General features: G+C 44.6%; 1 protein-coding gene across 3 annotated transcripts in view; it reads left to right on the top strand.

Annotated features, from left to right (window-relative positions):
* LOC124556674 (ribosomal protein S6 kinase 2 beta) overlaps positions 1-15,959 on the top strand; it is a 579,718-nt gene that overhangs the window by 463,202 nt on the left and 100,557 nt on the right. The gene's annotated exons all lie outside the window — the stretch shown is intronic.

Raw genomic sequence — 15,959 nt, forward strand, 5'->3', positions numbered from 1 at the left:
TCGTGCATTTTGATAAGAATATTTTTTGGAGAAAATATTAATTTAGTTCCTGCTTCTTCACAACGCTCACACTACAGTTTAGTAGGAAGAGGTCCATCAGTTTGGCTTATAGCATTCAAATCATAATGTTTACAGCAATGTTCATACTTACAAAAAAGCGAATAACAAATACTTCTAACTTTTGGAAGCTGCATGAAATATCACAAAACGGGTATCACTTGTTAACTGAATAAATAATAGTCGATTGGATTCAAGTTATGACACTATTCTGTAAGTTTTTAAAAATTTCAAAAAGCATCTAATATATATTTTTAGTTTTAAGCTACTCGAATAACTGGTAAGCACAAACGTACTGTCTCGTCAATTCAAGTCTCCGAGTTACAGAATCGTGGCATATTTGGGAATAGTTTACCCCAGAATATTTAGGACGACAGCGCTCGGTAGATTTCGTTAAAATACTGACGTCTTGTTCTCTTTTAGCAGTGATTTACTGGATAAGTTCAAAGTACTGAGATGGCTCATTGTTCAGAACCTGTAGTGTACGTTCCTTCCCACCACTTAAATCAACAGCTGAAGCAAATCTGTTAAAGAGGCTGCCTGTTCTATGCATGTCAGTCACCTTCTAAAGTCATGCTATATTACGGTGTGGAATTCTTACCAGATAGGATTCATAGTTCGTTAGAGGAGGACACAACTATCCCCACCCCTCGTCCCTATCTACTGCGTGGTCGGGCTTTCTCTATGGATTACAAAAGATAACATTGGAAGCTTCATAGCTTTTCGTAATTTTTTATGAACAATGCACGTCTTCTAATTTTTAGTTATATTTTGCACGCGAAATTTCTGTTTTCATTTCAAATATAGATCCTCTAATATCGATATTTTATGGAAGACTGTTAATAAAGGTTGCTTAAATTAATAAAACATAACCATTTAATTTTTAAGGCAAAAATGAAATACTAAGTACTCTTTACTTGGACTCTGTCCATTGTTTTATACTACACATGTAGATATGTGTCGTAGAAATATGAAAAACAATAATTTTCACAGCATCGAGCACACCATTGAAATGCTGCATGTTTGCATTGGTCACTGTACCATTACAATATGAATCCAACAGAACTGATATGGAGCCAAGTTAAGGGATTTGGCACGAGAATTAACAAGACAGTTGAGCTGCCAGACGTACTGGAACTAACGTACTCAGCTTTTTCACATGTCACTGCCGAACATTGACGGAATATAGAACGTCACGTGATGAAAGAATAGGAGAAAATGCGGCGCCCGGATGGCTTCGTGGAGTCTGTTGTTGATCGACTCGTTATCAATGTAGCAGATGACAGTTCCAGTACTTAAATGTATTTCTTGGATTTGGATAAGGAAGGAGCTAAGAGATTACCAGGACGATTGACTGTAGTACCTTCAGTGGCTTCAGTACTCAACAGTATGCTTTTGCATCACTCAGCTCGCTCAGAAAATAGCCCCGTACCTACATGCCTCTTCCCACCATCACTCTACGCAGGACAAATCCGCCCCGCACGCCTTAACATAGAGGGCCAACATGATCAGCGATGAAGACCATCTTAAGACTGAACTACAAAACCACTGGACCATATCGCCATACCACCATATGTTCAAGGGGGTTAACAGAAAGTGTGGGATAAATGCACTGCCGAGCAGCTATCAAGCCAGTTTTTGGAGGCAGAAATAGAGTAAAGGATTATCTTGGCTCAAGGAAAGATGCAGTTGACATCCTGCACATTATCACTCAGTCTTTGTACGTGTAACACAGCACAAAACGTGTCACTATGATCGTACTTGACTGTACTGGTCACATCTTGGCTTCCGCTCCACGTTAAACGAAATCCAATGAGATGCAAGCAAACGCGGAAGAATACATGGCATATTGTTTACATCAGGTTTATTCTAATGATGAACAGAGTATAACTGGCGACGAGTGTGGAGATCACTTCCGCGTGCTTAGTCTATTTGGTTGTTCCTTCTGTTCTTCTGTCCATGGAGGCAGTGCTCTAATCTTTCCTCGAGTAGCAGCAATAAGCTCTTATGGTTGCAGTCGCGAACTTTTCGGCCACATTGACTGCGGACTTCCACGCTGCCTGCATAATCGCCATCCTTTCCCTCTTGCGACGATGCGGCACGAAGACTGGGAGGCTTAGGAGAAGCGACTTCGGCAACACTTCCTCGCTTTTGATGCCAAAACATGTGTAAGGCTTTGTTCCTTGGACTTCTCCTCGCGTCTATCAGTTGCTGTGCCAGTTAGCCCCGTTCCAAGAACCTGCGTCGCTTTCGTTAGACGAAGTCTGTAACTTACTGTCCAATTATAACTGCAGCGCATGTAGAGTTCTATCGTTGTCATAAACAGCCCTACCAGTCCTGTAGGGCTTGGGCTGCCGAACTCCATGGCCTCAGCCGCAAATGACAGTTTTTTGGCGATGGTGATCGTGATTCCTATACTGATACTGTGATCCGTGACGCCATCATTCGGGTGGCTCCGAACAAGGATGTGCATCAACGCACACTGCGAGAATCCATCACTGGCTAAAGTGTTACATAATGCTCAACTCTCGTACACATGATAATTTGATTAAGGCATGGTGTGACGTCGCCGCAGTGGCTCCTGTTCCTGGTCGTCGGGCGTCGGTCACTTTTCGGGGGAAGGACGACGTGGCAGTTTCATTCCCATCTTACCCCTACTGTTTCGTGATACATGACAGTGCCGCGCGCCCTAAGCGCTGGGAGACTTACAACCACTGTAGGAAAAAACTACAAACATAATGTGTGTGTGTGTGTGTGTGTGTGTGTGTGTGTGTGTGTGTGTGGGGGGGGGGGGGGGGGTTGTGTATGTGTGGTTCCCGGACGCCCTCCTACACACATGGAGATAGATGTTAATTGTATTGCCCGTGTTTACAAATCATAACAGATGACTGTCGAAAAGCGAGTGATGGACGAAGTGCAGCCGTGACTTTGCCGAACTTACAAACGTAAGTGGATTTGGGTTCTCTGACGTTGTCTCCGGTTACTTCACGTTTGGTGAGTTACAAGAAGCAGCATATTACAGTTTTGGGACAGTTTACGACTCCCACTATGTACAAACATGTGGTTCGTTCCTTGACTTCACTGGTTGTGTATGATACTGCTACCGCAATTTTGTTCGGTCTGGATACTTTCAATGCATTAGGTTCTCCATTTTGGGCACGGTGCGTCTCGTTTCCGACCAGGTCCCTTCCCAGCTATTAGATTCTGTGTTCAGAGTTCTCGTCACTTTTTCTTAGAGGAGTTAGGTTGTGCCACTAATTCTACGACTAACATTACCCTGAAACCTACGGCACTGCGGCCCTTTATCCGTGTACACCCCATTCCAGTGGCTTTGCGTGATCAAATGAAACCAGGATTGCACAGGCTAACGTCGTTGTGGATCATAGAGCCTATTATATAGAGTGAGTAATCTACCCGCCTTATGACTGTTAACAAACCCGACTGGTCAGCGTTGCCCCTATGGCGACTTTTAAAGTTTCAGTTAACACTCAGTCTATCATTGACACCGCCCAGATGAGTTATTGGCTAAACACGCAGGGGCGAGTTTTTATCCCCAATTGATTTATCTGACGCCTGATTACAGGTTCGTTGGATTAGGATTCTAAACAGCTCCTTGTCATTAATATCATCTTTGGATTGTGCAATTGTAAGCGCCTCCCTTTCAGTGTGGCTAGCGCCCTGGTGACTTTTCGGGGTTGGTTTGTAAAACAATTGAGTGTGTCTATTCTGGGCTACGTTAACTACCTCGATGACCTCATCGTGAGGGGTGCATCCACGGAAGAGCATTTACATAACTTACGAAGCTTATTCATGGTCTTCCATACTGCAGGGTTGAAATGCAGCTTGACAAAGTCGCACTTTTTTTCAGCATCCATTGTGTATTTGGGGTTTGATATTTCTCGGAATGGTGTTACCCCTTTGTCGCCATGTCGCCGTGGTCACAGCTCTATCTTGCCATACAAATGTCAAAGAACTCCAAGCATTTGTAGGTAAAATTACTTCCTGTCGCTGATTTATTTTGTGTGGCTGCATTGGCACGTCCACTCCATGAGTAGCTCAACAAGAACGTTCCTTTCCAGTGGACGCCTGCTTGCGAGCGCACATTCATGCTTTTGAAATCTAAATGATATTCTGCTGCTTGTTTGGCCACTTTCCATCCTGGCCACCATATGATTTTGGCTACAGAGGCCTCTCACTATGAACTAGGGGCCGTTGGCACTCATCGATTTGAGGATGGTTCCAAAAGTCTGATAGTTTACGTGTCAAAACCGCTCAACTCCACATAGTAGCGCTTCTCTACTTCTGTCGCCAACGCCCTCAATAAGTTTAGCGTGTTCTTGGCCGCGTGGGATTAGCCGAGCGGTCTAAGGCGCTGCAGTCATGGACTGTGCGGCTGATTCTGGCGGAGGTTTGAGTCCTCCCTCGGGCGTGCGTGCGTGCGTGCGTGCGTGCGTGCGTGCGTGTGTGTGTGTGTGTGTGTGTGTGTGTGTGTGTGTGTGTGTGTCCTTAGGATAATTATGGTTAAGTAGTGTGTAAGCTTGGGGACAGATACAGATGGCCTTAGCAGTTAAGTCCCATAAGATTTCACACACAGCGTGTTCTTGTATGGGTCTAAACTCCAACTCATTATTGACTACAAGCCCTTGGTTTCATTGTTTAATACTGCTTCGTTGCTCTACAAAGCAGCTAATCACCTCCAGTATTGGGCTTTGTTTCTGTCTCACTACAATTATGAAATACGTTTTCGGTCTACCACTGAACATGCCAACGCCAATGCGCTGTCCCGGCTTCCAATATGGACAGATCTTGCTTTTGATCAGTATGAAGTCCTTTGTTTTCACGTAGATGTGGAGGCGCAATGTACAGTGGAAGGCATTATTTTTACAGGCCCCCGGATTGTAGCTGCTGTCGCTGCCGATCCAGTTCTGCGTCAAGTTGTAACCTCGTTCAGCATGTTGGCTGGACGAGCCTCTGGGCAGGGCCTCGGATCCTTTGTGTAACTATTTCGCCCTCTGGCATGGCTTTTCGTTATTTGATGGTGGTGTTCTCTTTGCTACGGATGGGTTGTCGCCTAGGGTTGTCATCCTGGCCACCCTACGTCTACGTCTACATCTACATCTACATTTATACTCCGCAAGCCACCAAGAGGTGTGTGGCGGAGGGCACTTCACGTGCCACTGTCATTACCTCCCTCTCCTGTTTCAGTCGCGTATGGTTCGCGGGAAGAACGACTGCCGGAAAGCCTCTGTGCGCGCTCGAATCTGTCTAATTTTACATTCGTGATCTCCTCGGGAGGTATAAGTAAGAGGAAGCAATATATTAGATACCTCATCCAGAAACGCGCCCTCTCGAAACCTGGACAGCAAGCTACACCGCGATGCAGAGCGCCTTTCTTGCAGAGTCTGCCACTTGAGTTTGCTAAACATCTCCGTAACGATATCACGCTTACCAAATAATCCTGTGACGAAACGCGCCGCTCTTCTTTGGATCTTCTCTATCTCCTCTGGGGGACTGATGACCTTCGCTGTTTAGTCCCCCTTAAACATACCAACAACCACCACCACCACCACCTATCTCCTCGGTGGCCGTGCGGTTCTGGCGCTGCAGTCCGGAATCGCGAGGCTGCTACGGTCGCGGGTTCGAATCCTGCCTCGGGCATGGGTGTGTGTGATATCCTTAGGTTAGTTAGGTTTAAGTAGTTCTAAGTTCTAGGGGACTTATGACCTAAGATGTTGAGTCCCATAGTGCTCAGAGCCATTTGAACCAATCTATCTCCTCCGTCAACCCGACCTGGTACGGATCCCACACTGATGAGCAATACTCAAGTATAGGTCGAACGAGTGTTTTGTAAGCCACCTCCTTTGTTGATGGACTATATTTTCTAAGGACTCTGATGGTTCAGATGGCTCTGAGCACTATGGGACTTAACAGCTATGGTCATCAGTCCCCTAGAACTTAGAACTACTTAAACCTAACTAACCTAAGGACAGCACACAACACCCAGCCATCACGAGGCAGAGAAAATCCCTGACCCCGCCGGGAATCGAACCCGGGAACCCGGGTCTAAGGACTCTCCCAATGAATCTCAACCTGGTACCCGCCTTACCAACAATTACTTTTATATGATCATTCCACTTCAAATCGTTCCGCACGCATACTCCCAGATATTTTACAGAAGTAACTGCTACCAGTGTTTGTTCCGCTATCATATAATCATACAATAAAGGATCCTTCTTTCTATGTATTCGCAATACATTACATTTGTCTATGTTAGGGGTCAGTTGCCACTCCCTGCACCAAGTGCCTATCCGCTGCAGATCTCCCTGCATTTCGCTGCAATTTTCTAATGCTGCAGCTTCTCTGTATCCTACAGCATCATCCGCGAAAAGCCGCATGGAACTTCCGACACTATCTACTAGGTCATTTATATATGTTTTGAAAAGCAATGGTCCCATAACACTCCCCTGTGGCCCGCCAGAGGTTACCTTAACGTCTGTAGACGTCTTTCCATTGAGAACAACACGCTGTGTTCTGTTTGCTAAAAACTCTTCAATCCAGCCACACAGCTGGTCTGATATTCCGTAGGCTCTTACTTTATAAGGCGACAGTGCGGAACTGTATCGAACGCCTTCCGGAAGTCAAGGAAAATGGCATCTACCTGGGAGCCTGTATCTAATATTTTCTGGGTCTCATGAAGAAATAAAGCGAGTTGGGTCTCACACGACCGCTGTTTCCGGAATCCATGTTGATTCCTACAGAGTAGATTCTGGGTTTCCAAAAACGACATGGTACGCGAGCAAAAAACTAGTTCTAAAATTCTACAACAGATCAACGTCAGAGATATAGGTCTATAATTTTGCGCTTCTGCTCGACGACCCTTCTTAAAGACTGGGACTACCCTACGGTGGGATGTGCTTCATCTGCTACATCAGAGACATTGGGAGGTTTCACATACCAAGTTGTTGGCCTGTCGACGACACTCTCTTCATGGCCGTATTGCAGCGTCCACGAGAATTCGTCCATGGTGATTTTGCGGGACCCTTCATAAAGTGTTACTGGTTGTTGGTTGTCGATGGTTTCTCTAAATTTCCATTGCCCTTTGCTGTTGGCTGTCGCTATGATTCAGGCCTTATCCAAAATCTTTTCTTTTGAAGGACTGCCTTATACGCTTGTGATGGATAATGGTTCACAGTTTGTGTGTCAGGCTTTCTACGATTTTTTGCGCCCGTAAAGGCATTCGCCATGTGACTGCTCCTCCTCTCCACCTCCAGTTTAATGGAGCGATAGGTCTCTACCGCACGTTCAAGGTTTAAATGAAGAAGTACATCGGTGGTCCCCTCCATGGACGACGTATTGACACTCTTCTTGAGTTCCTACAGGATTATACTGGTGGGGAATCGGAGTCCGGCGATATGCTCGAAGGTCGCCAGCCGCGCACACTCCTCCATTCCGCCCCATCAACACCTGTTAGCAGAGACCTCGTTGCGGTTCGCTTCTGGCCCCGCAGTCTGGGCTCGGGGGTTCGGTTGTCGACTAAATCGGATTCTGGCCACAGTCGACAGCTGCCGAGGTCGCCGCCTCTGTGTAGTGCGCAACAGTGATGGGCTGGTGGCGCGCCGTCATGACCAGCTGCGTCCTCGCGCCACTCCGAAGGCCGCGAGTCCGCCCCCGCCCCCTCCCCCTCCCTCTCCCTCAGCAACTGTCCTACCTCACTTGACGTCGCTGCTGTGGGGGTGGACCCACCGTCCGTGAGGCTGTCGCCGCCTCCTGCCTCTTCTCGAGGGTCACGTTGCCCTGTGCCTGCTAGAACCCCACCGCGCCTTCCCGCGATGCTTAGCTGCCACCGACAGGTCCTCCGCAGGTGGGGGCGGCGCCTTCGGATTTTCAATACCGGTATACCCGGCACACAGATCTGTGATATCGCTTCTATCATTTATAATAATCCCGTAGTTTTGGCGTATTAGGGTTGCCACCCGTGAGCAGTATTATTCACGGGTTTTAGGAAAATAAACCAGTGTATCGAACGTTGCATGTGAAATGAATTACTTCTGCACGATCGGTTAACGTGTTATGCATATGCAAAATAAAACTGAGATATTATTGGGTCATAACTGCCATAAAGGAAAAATATAAACTGCTGGTGTAAAAATAACAAATTATTTAAACATGCAAATAAGGCTTACAAATTACTCAGCACACAGCATATGGCAAGATCCGGTTATGATTGGGCAATGGAAGATACTAGCTTTTACTGAGAATATCATGGAAAATCGTCATACATTTGAGTGCTCTCATAGGTAGTAAATTCAAGGATGTTTACTACATTAAAGGGTACATGAAAAATCTGTTTATAAACCCCGTGTCTCATTTAAATGTGCTTAAAAAGGATGGTTACCATTGTATTTAAATGTGCTGGGCTGGACACGTGTTCGATAGTAACATAGCTCCATTTTGTTAAAAATCCCAGCAAAATCTTGCATTACATCCGAGTTCATAAGGTAAGTCCTCTACATGAATCTGCTGCAATACAGGCAGTTCACCCATTAGTGCAGTCATTGCAGCATTGGCCATTTCCACTTTTATATGGTATCGCTACAGAATTTTTGTATTTCCTCGAAATGATTTCCAGTGCTTTTTTGCCAGTATTTCTTATCATACCTCTTGGTGTCATATAGACATTCCTATGTAGGAGAACGGTAGTTTTGGCTTGGTGTCATGTCACGGCAGAGATGAATTTGGAGAATTTCTCTCGTATGTAGATTTTTGAATGTACCATACATTTCTTTCTTAAACATTACAGACCATTCCTCGTCTAATTGTCCTTGACGGTCCACTTGATCACTGATTTTAACCACCAAAATAATGTCTCAAAACCGTTATGTAATGGGTGTAAGCAAATACAAATTTATCTTGCTAGGGAGTGTGCCATTTTGGGTGTAATTCATGTTAGCAACGTCAGTTACAAGATCGTCCAATTTCTCCAACAATAACTACACATATCAAACATTCACCGGTTGATCCCTTCTTCTTCCCTAATAGCTGATGGATATTCACCAGTTTGGGGCAAGGCTTGCTGACACCTTACACTGCCACAGAATACTATCATTTGGGGGTAATCAAGGCTTATTACGTACTCCAGAGTTCAAAGATTTTTGACACAACTGAGCAGATGATCATGTCACTTCCAGTTACACCTCCTCTGTTTAGAAAGCTGCTGTGTACTGTCTACTAGCTTCTAGTGTCACGCAGTTAAATATCTTTACACATTGTATAGTTACGCAAAAAGTATTTTTTAAACTGTTTAAACATGATTTTGCGAGAATTACATTGGCCGGCCGCGGTGGTCTAGCGGTTCTAGGCGCTCAGTCCGGAACCGCGCGACTGCTACGGTCGCAGGTTCGAATCCTGCCTCGGGCATGGATGTGTGTGGTGTCCTTAGGTTAGGTAGGTTTAAGTAGTTCTAAGTTCTAGGGGACTGATGACCACAGATGTTAAGTCCCATAGTGCTCAGAGCCATAGCCATTTGAATTACATTGTTTTCTTCCACGGAATACCAGTTCCTCAGGCATTTCCGTTACATTTTCGTATGGGGCTGTATCAACTTGAATGTTGTTCGTATGTCTGAGTTGTCTGTATTATTTTGTCAAAAACTCTTGTTAGTGCAGCTAAAACCAGCACCGAATTCATCCATGCATTATAGTTACCTCCATTCTAGGGTAGAAAACAATCAAGTAGAAACTATTTGTCGTCATATGCTGATAATCCTGGCGCGCAGTGGAGACTAAGTGACATTTTGCTATTTTATAGCAAAATTGAAAGAAATTGACCCTTACATTGTCAGGTACTAGACCACATGTAAGCATCAGACAAAATTGTAAAATATTGCTCCGTATATAACAATGTTACAGCAAATTAATAGCGCATTACCATACAGTATAGTTAGTGAACACTATGTTAGAGTAACTTCTGACAATATTTGTTTGGAATTAAGTATTTTACTTCAGTAGCTCTATACAGCTGGGACGTAATGTTCACTTAAGAGTGACAGCTCACTTCTGAAAGGACATTATGTGTAGGCAGTGTGGTAACAGAATCACGTATTTGCATCGTATTCATCACATTGAATAGTGATCGCTCGAGTTTTTTTTATTACTTGTTATGTTAGCAGAGTTTAATTTGCCGTGTACAAGTTGGCTCATTGAGCTTGACTCAATTGAATTCTTAATACTGCAGTATTCTTTCTCAGTATCAGCGAGCTGACATGTGTATTTCGAATATCTCACAACACACTTGTTTACATATGATAGTGAACTGTATAGTACTGGCCCAAATGTCTTAATAGTATTCTGCAAGGAATCAAAATGCAGATGGATGGTGTTTATTTAACCGTGTCTACATCCGGTAAAGTCTACAAGACCTAGTATTGTGTTGAGCTACCTCAGCAGACATGTGCCATCACCTGTCTGACAATACTATAATGCACACACTTTTTGGCATTCGAACATCTGAATGTTTTGTAGCAGAATACTACATCATCATCATCATCATCATCATCATTTAAGACTGATTATGCCTTTCAGCGTTCAGTACTACAACCTCTGCAAATTACAGTGATGTTTCTGTATGTTGCAATGGTAGAACTGGTAACTGTGGTTTTTTTTTTTTAAGTACTCACTCCCTTTCTTTAAGAATGGAGTCTTTATTTCTTTTCTAAGCAAAGAAATCAGTGGCAGGGTGGCAATGTTCTATAAATAATAATATGGGAATGATTTACGTCGACTCTTTTAACTACCACGGAAAAGACATTCTGCAGTGCACGTTTTAAATATGTTAAATAGTTCATAAGACAGATCCTTGGCCCGAAACTCCACACAATATATGTTTTATAACGATTACACAATCCGAGGAAATTTCGCCCATCAGTCAGCGATTCCAGTATGGGAGACATGTTTTGTAGTACTTCGTAATTGGACTTGGTTTTGTTGAGCATTAATCATCGTTCGCGAAATGTCAGCATTTGTTTCCTGATTTTATTGCCTCTATCTTTTTTTTTTGTATAGGTTGCCTGTTGACGTGCGTGTATGTTCGTATCCATGGAGTTGTGATGGCAAATTTCGCACGGCAATGAATTCTTTGTTCAGCAGTTTTTCGTTGTTATAGCCGCTTACATAGTCAGTGACGGGTTGAGGCCAAGCCTGCTTTCTGTCTAACGGAATGGTACTGTCGCGTAGTGATAGAAATTGCATGGCATGTGTCCTGTCCAACTGACACACATTTAGCCATTCTAAATTGAGTGCTAATGTATTTTTGTAGCATACTGCGGTTTCAGTTTGATTACAAACACGGTTACCTAACCCATGAGCCTGAAGAGCGCAGAACTGTGTTGCATCGTCTTTTTTTCACGTGATGAAAGTATGCGGCCACTGCCGCGATCCATGTAGCGTTGTCTGTATACGCATTTTACAGTTGATACAGCTTCCACTTGCAGATTTTTATACACAGTATGTCACATTTATTTACGTTCTGATGTCAGCTGCATCAATCTTCGAACCTCTGCAGGTCTTCTGCATTTCAATTCAGTCTCTGACGTTGCAATACTTTTTCCAGTTCATTCCGCCTTTGGTACAGCAAGCAGTATGTATGATACGAAGAAACAAGCAGTCTTGATTGCAATCAAGACTGCTTGTTTCTTCATATTTGACGCTCCAGCCTTCTTATGTACAATAGCTATGAAGCTTCCAATGCTACTTTTGTAATCCATAGAGGAATCCCGTAGTAGGTAAGGTCGGGGATGATAGTCAGTTGTGTCCTCTTCTGAGGAACCACGAATCGTATCTGGTAAGAATTCCGTACCATCCGGTAATACTGTAGAAGGGGACTGGCATGGTGTAGGCAGTCTCTTTACTAGATTTGCTACAGCTGTTGATTTAAGTGACGGTAAGGACGACGTACTAGGTTCTGAACAATGAGCCAACTCAGTACCTTGAATTCAGCCATTAAGTCACGGCTAAAGAAAAAAAATGACACTATGGGACTTAACATCTATCGTCATCAGTCCCCTAGAACTTAGAACTACTTAAACCTAACTAACTTAAGGACATCACACAACACCCAGTCATCACGAGGCAGAGAAAATCCCTGACCCCGCCGGGAATCGAACCCGGGAACCCGGGCGTGGGAAGCGAGAATGCTACCGCACGACCACGAGCTGCGGACTGTCATTTGTACTCAGGTGATTCGTGTGAAAAGGTTTCCGGCGTTATTATGGCCTAACTACAGGAATTACGACTTCGAAAGCGGAATGGTAGTTTCCATTTCGGAAGTCGCCAGGGAATTCAATATTCGGACATTCAGAGTGTCAAGAATGTGCCCAGAATACCAAATTTCAGGCAGTACCTTTCACCACGGGCAACGCGATGGCCGACTACTTTCACTTGACGAAAGAGAGCAGCAGCGTTTGCGTAAAGTTGTCAGTACTAACAGACAAACAGCACTGCGTGAAATAACCGCAGAAGTCAATGTGGGACGTACGACGAACGTATCCGTGAGGAGAGTGCGGCGAAATGTGACATTAATTGGCTGTGGCGGCAGACGACCGACCCGAGTGCCTTTGCTAACAGTAGGACATCGCGTGCAGCGTCTCTTCTAGGCTCGTGATCATATCGGTTGGACCCTAGAAGACAGAAAAACCGTGGCGTGGTCATATGAGTTCCGATTTCAGTTAGTAAGAGCTGATGGTACGGTTCGAGTGTGGTGCAGATCCCACGAAGCCAAGCACCCAGATTATCAACGAGGCACAGCAAGCTGGTGGTGGCTCCACAGGGGTTTTGGTCTGTGTTTACATGGAATGGGCTGGGTCCTGTGAAGGCTCGGCTACTTGGTGACCATTAGCAGCCGTTAACGGACGTCATGTTCCCAAACAACGATGGAATTTTTATGGATGACAATGCACCACGTCAGTGGTCCACAATTGTTCGCCGTTGATTTGAAGAACTTTCCGCACAATTCGAGCGAATGATTTGGCCACCCATATCGCCCTACATGAATCCCATCGGTCATTTATGGGACATAATCGAGAGGTTAAATCGTGCACAAAATCGTCACCGGCAACACTGCGGCAAATATGGACGGCTATAGAGGCAGCATGGCTCAATATTTCTGCAGGGGATTTGTTGAGTCCATGCCACGTAGAGTTTCTGCACTGCTCCGAGCAAAAAGAAGTCAGACATGATATTAGGAGGTATCCAATGACTTCCATCACCTCAGTGTGTAATGTACGTGTGTATGGTATCTTCAGGGGTAACAATCTTATTCTCATATCTTCATATTTCATTCTTATATGAATTCTTATATTAATTATTATATTTTATTCTTATGTTTATTGTTCAGGAAGATTTGGTGCTTTACCTGTAATGGTACCGATCGTAGAAACGTTCGAAACATAAAAATTACCAACACCACGAGCATCGCGCGATGGCAGGTTTGCCACAGTGACATTTCTTCCTATGAATCTTATTGGGGAAAGAAACGTCCAGACATTGCTGATGATTTCACGCGTTGGCAGTAATTTTGCGGCAAAGCGCGCTTAACCGATGAGTTTGTCGAAAACTTGGGGTTGCAATTGATTATGAATCAAGTACGATACAGTGATTTCACTGGAAACAATTTCAAATTTTTTCATATATTTGTTTTTTGTTTTTCTAATTCCTTCACAAGACACACATTTAGTAGACGAAGGAAGACCACGTTACTACAGTATACATTGAAAACATTCGTGTAGTAATCTGGTACGGTCATGGGTAGATAAATGAAAAACAAAAATAAAAATCGGCTTTCGAACACAGGGCGCAAAACTGTGAAACCACGACGCTGGTTTTGGTGCCACCACTTTGGTGGAAATGTTGACTCGCTAAAGGGCACATACAAGTATCTCGAAAACTTTGACCGTAGTTCCCTCGGAAACGGTGGAGCATCTGCGGATAAGCAGACTCATGTGTTCGCTTATTTGGCTCCCCCACCCTCACCCCCACCTCTCTCGCACTGAGAGCGAAGTTTTTGAAAAATTGAGTTATGGCACATGGCGTGTCCTCGTTGTTAGTCTTGAACTTTGCTTGTTGCTTACGAATCGAGGTCCGTGCGGATAAGTAAAACGCAATCAGCGCTCATCGGCCGGTCCCTTTGTCCGCATTCGCAACTCCCTTATCCGCGTCCGCGATATTAAATTTTTTAAAAATCCCTTTAATCCTTTCGGTGCACTTAAGGTATGACGTCAAGCTTGTGCTAACTTGATTTTTCATCTGCTGTAGTCTCGCTTCGTAATTTATATTTCACCGTCGAGGAACATAGAGGCTAATCGTGGCCACATCTTCATACAGTGTAGCCTGTCGTATTTGAATTCATGCCATAGGTTACAGTTTTATGTCGTAATTACTTCAACCGATTTTGTTTGTTTTTCCGTGTTTTATTTCAGCAACATTGGAAAGTCGGATGAAGTTGTCGCATATTGTAATGTAGTTCGCTTAATAAATCAATATAGAAGTAAAGATCGCAGTGTGTCCTTGCAAATATACTGAAGAAATTTAATGACTTCATACTGTGCGTTACACACTCTTAAGACAAAAAGAAAAAACGTCGCATCACGTAGGAATTATCCGAATTGGACGGAAATCGGTGGATGGGATGTACTTGTTCAGCCAAAGAAATGATTACAGTGTCAGAAAAATTGGATATTTATTCAAGAGAACGAGCTTCACAAATTTAGCAGAGCAATAACCTGTTGGTCCACCTCTGGCCCTCATGCAAGCATTTATTCGGCTTCGCATTGATTGACAGAAATATTGGTTGTTCTCCTGAGGAATATCGAGCCAAATTCTGTCCAGGTGGCGTGTTAGATCGTCAAAATCCCGATATGGCTGGAAGCCCCTGCCCACAATACTCCGGACGTTCTCAATTAGGGAGATATACTGCGGGCTTGCTGGACAAGGTACGGTTTGGCAAGCACGACAAGTAGCAGAAACTCTCGCCATGTGCGGCGGGCGTTAATTTGCGGAAATGTAAACACAGGATGACTTACGATCACTGTGCCGAAAGAGTGCCGTGGATGACAACGAAAGAGGTCCTGCTTTGAAGAGAAATGGCACCACAGAGCATCACTTATGGCTATCGGGCCGTATGGCGGGCGGAAGTTCGCTATCACACTGTTGCCCGGGGCATCTCCAGACACGCCTTCCCTGGTCATCGGGCCTCAGTACGAAGCAGGACTCATCAGTGAAGACAATTCTACTCCAGTCAATCAGATTCCAGGCCGAAGTCGTGTTTGGAGACGCCCCGGATATCTGTGGGGTACCAACCTGACAGTTGCCCGCCATACGGCCAGGCAGCCAGGAGTGATATTCTGTGGTGCAATTTCTTTTCACACCAGGACTCCTGTGGTTGTCATCCGCGGCACTCTTACAGCACAGCGGTACGTCGAAGATGTTCAACGCCCCGTTTTGTTGCTCTTCATGGCAAGCCGCCCTGGGCTTACATTTCAGCAAGATAATGCCCGCCCGCACACGGCGAGAGTTTCTATTGCTTGTCTTCGTGCTTGCCAAACCGTACATTAGCCAGCAGTGTCGCCTAATTTCTCCCCATTTGAGAACTTTTGGAGCTTTATGGACAGGTCCTTCCTACAATCTCGGGATTTTGGCGATTTAACGCGCCAATTGGACAGAATTTGATACAATGTGCCTCAGCAGGACATCTAACAACTGTGTCAATGCCAAGCCGAATAACTGCTTGCATCGTAGAAACGTTCGAAACATAAAAATTACCAACACCACGAGCATCGCGCGATGGCAGGTTTGCCACAGTGACATTTCTTCCTATGAATCTTATTGGGGAAAGAAACGTCCTGACATTGC

The sequence above is a fragment of the Schistocerca americana genome, chromosome X (genome assembly GCF_021461395.2).
Source record: "Schistocerca americana isolate TAMUIC-IGC-003095 chromosome X, iqSchAmer2.1, whole genome shotgun sequence".
NCBI classification, from domain to species: Eukaryota; Metazoa; Arthropoda; class Insecta; order Orthoptera; family Acrididae; genus Schistocerca; species Schistocerca americana.